At 32.6% G+C, this 5,503-nt stretch overlaps 1 long non-coding RNA gene across 1 annotated transcript; it reads right to left on the bottom strand.

The window, feature by feature from the left end:
• Positions 1,549-3,256, bottom strand: LOC108663349. The gene is made up of 3 exons (XR_001929316.1): positions 3,218-3,256; positions 2,483-2,565; positions 1,549-1,643 (listed from the first exon to the last, which is right to left on the bottom strand). It is a non-coding gene; the product is annotated as an uncharacterized LOC108663349 (long non-coding RNA).

Raw genomic sequence — 5,503 nt, 5'->3', positions numbered from 1 at the left:
TGCAAAAAAAATCATTCTCATACTCAGTTATCAGGGATACCTTGATCGAGGGTTATCCCAGCCGAGTCCGTCAAGACTGTTAAATGTCTTTACATCCGAAATTTCATAAAATCACATAATTGTATAAAACTACTCTAGATAATTAAGACGATAATAAGTTTACTCACAGTTCTAGGAGTCGATGTACTCTTAATCCCAGTCTCTAAGCACAATCTCTGTACTTTTACCAGTGTAATTTACTCACCACCTATCCACAATGTACAATACATAATTCACCACATCAATGCTTGACCATTATAAAATCAATTCAGGCTCAGTGTATATGCATGATATGATATGCAACTTATCCGACTACCGCTTGAATGCGGTGCTGATCTAATTCGGCCTATTACCCCGATTAAATGACAATTGTGTCCGATTTGGCTCCAAATTGCTCCATTTCATTTCTAATATTTCAATTCACTAAATACAATTCCAATAATCTAAAATTCAGCCTAACAACCCTTACAATTCTTCTTGAAAATTTCGGCCATTGTGGTGCATTATCACTAAAAATTTTCCCATTCCATTTTCTCACCATAAATAATCATTTCATCAATTTTTCAACCAATTCACTTGATCACAAAATCAATTCATTACTTCTACACTTCACATAGGGTTCGGCCATTGAAGGTTCATGGGGAAAATGGATTCTTTTCTTGTTGTTTTGTTTCTAAACATGCTTAACTAACTAAAAACACTAACATAACTTAGAATCAAATCAATCTAACATCATTCTTTCTCCATACCCATTCCAACCAGCCATGAATTCATCATGAAAACATGTAATTTAACCATGAAAATTAAGGGAAAATGCATGGGTAAGGTAAATCACTAGCAAAATCAAAGAAATTTTACCTTTGCTTGATCAAATCCTTGAATTCCAACACTTTCTCTTTGATTTTTCCCACCTAGGGTTTGTTTTTCCTTGGTTTCTCTTCTCTTCTCTTCTGGTTTGGCTGATCACTATTGGAGAGATGGTGTCACGACCCGGAACTCCCATCGAGCCCGTGACAACCGTCGCGATGTCTCGATAGACATTCATTACCCGAAATATCAATCGAAACCTCGCAAGACTTAACATCAGTTTTTCTCGCTTCCCCCGTGAGTATTAGTTGCTAAAATCATGTTTTGAGAGATTATAAACTATTTCCAATTCAAAACAATAGAAAAATAAAATTTTCCTCACAGGGGCATTTTGGTAATTTTTTCTCAAATTTTGAAACCAGCCAATAATGTAGTATATAAGTGCAGAACACATATTTCAAAATAAAAAATAAATTTAGATGTCTAAAACATTCGTTTAAAACGAAATTATGATTATTTGCATATAATAAGAAAATAAAATAAATATTAAGTGAAATATTCTATTTTCTTATTAAACAATATTTCTAGAGTTATACGTAGATAAGTTTTGTAGCATAAAAGCAAAGTAAATTCATACATACTATAATGCAATAAACCAAAGTATTTAATTTAATTTACAATGACCAGTGGGCCCCTGAATAAGCAAAAGTAAAGAGGACTGTGAACTTACAATTTGAAGGAATGCAAATCCAAGGGTAGTCCTCGATGAACTCAGCTATCTACAACCTAATCTGAACCTGAAATGGGTGGAAAGGAGAGTGGTGAGATTTTATAATCCTAGTGAGTAAACAAACATCATCTGAAATATCTAAAGTCAAGTAAAAGGAGACAATTAAAATATTTCATCTCAATATGTATTTCATAACATAAATATTCATTTCATTTAAATATTCAACATGGCTTATGAGTATCTTAAAAGCTTGGCTCCTGCCAAAATCATTCTCGGGGATACCTTGGTCGAGGCATCTAACCGAGTCCGTCAAGGCTATTAAAAAGTTCGTATACACGTAAACATATTTTTAGTTTGAAAAACACAACCATTCCTTGGCATTAGTGGAGTTCATCATCACGAGGTGGTTCGGCGTGACGTGAACTCTGTCCATACCTCAGGAGATACCCTACGCGCCTCTTCGACCGAGGTACATATTTATATCCGAATTTCGTGCCCCTCTAATAGGCTGGTTCACAAAATCTACCTACTGCAGCAAGCTAAACCCACCATATAATAAAATTTTAACAGCATGATAGGGCTAATATAATACTACCCAACCTACAAGGGTAAAATAAAATAATTCATACAATTCATAAAACACAGCCCAACCAGTCATGCCAACACAATAACAATATAACATAAACCATCAATTTCCAATCATAAATTTACAACATACCAGTGGTCTCCAATTACTCTATTTTCAAAATCGTTATTTCGTTTCAAGACAATTTATAAAGTATTTTCATTTAAACACATTTTTGTTTATAAAACCTAAAATTTGTCATTTAACTCATTTTCATAAAATTTCACCAAATCGAGTTAAAACATACTTTAGATAATTAAAATGATGATAAGGTTACTCACTATTTCGGGAGTCGAATTTCTAGAGTACTCTGACTACCGATCCTCAGATACAATTTCCTTGCCTTTATCGGAGGATTCACCACCTAGACATAGTACAAAATCGAGAAACTTACTACATTGGTACTAAATCGAAATTAAACTAATTTAGACTACTAATGCATGATATGGAATGCAAAAATGTCCGAATAGCCGTTTAAATACAATATTCGACCTAATTCGCACTATTTTCGGTGTAATTGGCTAAAGCTTCCAATTTAACTCCAAATCGATTTCTTTCACTGTCCACACTCCAATTATACTTAAAATACCTCAATGACTGTGAATATGATTCAATTTATCAGTCCGAACCATAAATCGCACATGTCTATACATTAGGTAAAAATTCAGATTTTCATGCCAAAATTTTTCATTAAATTTCTAGCCTCACCAATCATTAAATACCACCAAAATATCATGAAATATCATCAATTTCAGCCTCAATATCCTCCCTAGAAAATTCGGCCAATGATGGGTAATGGGAGAAAAATGAATTTTTCTTGTTGATTTGTTTCTAGACATGATAAACTAACCAAAAACACTAACATAACTTAGAATCAAATCAATCCAACTTCTTTCTCTCTCCATACCCATTCCAACCAACCATGAATTTACCATGAAAACATGAAATCTAACCATAGAAAGTGAAAAAGAAAGCATGGGTAGTGTAAATCACAAGTTAAAATCAAGAAATTTTACCTTTATTAGCTTAATTCCTTGAAATCCCACACTTTTTTTTTTCAATTTTCTCACCTAGGTTTTGTTCTTTCTTTGTTCTTCTTCACTTCATGCTTTGGCCGGCCATAATGAAGAAAATAGGCTGATTTTTGCTGATTTTAAAGCTAAAAAAAATAAATGGATATTAACATGCCACGTGTCACCATTTCATTGGCCCATTTTTATTTCTTAACTATTAAGCTTTCTCTTTCCACCATATAAATCCCTTCAATTATGCATGATAAAATTGGGTAAAATTCATGTGCTGGACAAGTGTCGGGTGTGTAAAATTACAATTTTTCCCTTGGAATGGCAAAATTACCATATTACCCTTATGCTTAGAAAAATACTGGGATCACAATTTTTTTCACTTTTCAATCTCAAATCATACTCCTATACTCAAATCATACTCCAATAAGTCAAATGGGGTAAAAATATCTTTTTTAAAAATTCCCATTTGTCCCTAGGTGGCAAATGACCATTTTACCCCTAGATAGTGAAAATTTCGATTTGATTCCAAATTGATCCTCAAACTCCAAATTGCCATTTTGAGTCATCCATGGACTGTGAAGCTCTTAATCTCACCTTAAAATTCCTATTTGATCTAGTTCGAGGCTTAAATCAAATTTGTTATACCTCTAGGTACAATACCTACTTTTGTAAATTTTTCGGGACTCTCCTAGCATGCAATCATGCTATCATCACATGTATGTCATGACAAGCATTTTCTAAGGTCAGGCTTTACAAATGGGCTGATTTTTATGCCTTTTTATAAAGAAACAATAAAATAATAAAAGCATGTCACATGGCATTTCCTTATTGGTTCAAATTTTAAATATTTGACTTTTAATTCTTTAATTCTCCACTACACATTTCTCATGTTTATCCATTTTCATAATGAATAAAATTCCTTGATCTTGACAAGTGTCGGGGGTGAAAATTTAACAATTTGCCCTCAAGGTAGCAAAATTACCATTTCACCTTTATACTCTAAATTATACCGAAATTAAAATTTTTCACTTCTAAACCTCAAATCATACTCTAATAAGTCAAATGGGGCCAAAAAATCTTTTCTAAAATTTTCATTTTGTCCCCAGGTGACAAATGACCATTTTACCCCTAAATAGTGAAAATTTCGGTTTGACTCCAAATTGATCCTCGAACTCTGAATTACCATTTTGAGTCATCCCTAGACTGTGAAGCTCATAATTTCACCTTTAAATTCCTATTTGAACTAGTTCAAGTCTTAATCGACTTAATAATACCATTAGGGGCAATATCATCTTTTAACAATTTCTCGAACTTCTTAAATATGCAAACATTCTATTGAGCATGTAAATGACGTCGTAATTATTTTATAGAACAGGGTTTGACAACACTACCCCCCATTAAAATAAAATTTTGTCCTCAAAATTTCACTTATCAAACTCAAAGAAAAGGTGGGGTATTATCTTTTATTCGATGCTCAACTTCTCCTGTTATCTCCTTTATAGGGAATCTTGATTTGCTCCTCGTATTTATTTCCAACTCAACTTGAATACTTCACTTATATCTATTATTACCTTTTAGAATTTGATCAGCTATAATCCTCTTAATCATGAGTCTTTATGTCATTTAGGATAATACTAGGTGGTTTTCCAAGATAAAGAGTCTACACAGCCTCCTGTTTATAATCGGTGCTGCAATCACTGACTATAAACAAGACTCTACGTCAAATTCACTATTCCACTGTTTACCATAAGAGTTGCTTCATTTAATCACTTTTCATTCAACTGAGTTAATACAAGAATTATAAATCCTCATAGTAATCATTTATAGTACTCATTTTCTATGCCACCATCGTAATCTTTTGTTCACAAATTCGTTACTTAACATTGATGTCCTTTCTCATTAATCTCTCATCTTTTTTTTTTCTTAAGATTTGACTTTGATCCATACATTATTGATCTTAATACTCTACAAGGTAATTTATTTCAATGTAGTCGTTGGAATCTATTTAATTAAAATAAATCTTTTACTTTTGGAGTTACTTAGTCGTTCTCAACGGCTTGACTACTTTTTGAGTCTATACCACAATTAGCAAAGTAAATTTTCTATCATATATGCATGATCGGGATACTGACCCCATCATATCCATATTATCTATGTGATATGCCACCGTCATCCCTTAGGGCATATTTCATTACCAATATTCACATATCTTTACCATGACAATTTCTCAAATAAATTAAAACTTGGGAAAAACATACTTTACAATTTATATCTCCC

Source organism: Theobroma cacao, chromosome 9, assembly GCF_000208745.1.
Source record: "Theobroma cacao cultivar B97-61/B2 chromosome 9, Criollo_cocoa_genome_V2, whole genome shotgun sequence".
Taxonomy (NCBI): Eukaryota; Viridiplantae; Streptophyta; class Magnoliopsida; order Malvales; family Malvaceae; genus Theobroma; species Theobroma cacao.
The sequence above is the reverse complement of the archived record's forward strand: the minus strand, read 5'-3'. Positions and strand labels throughout refer to the sequence as shown.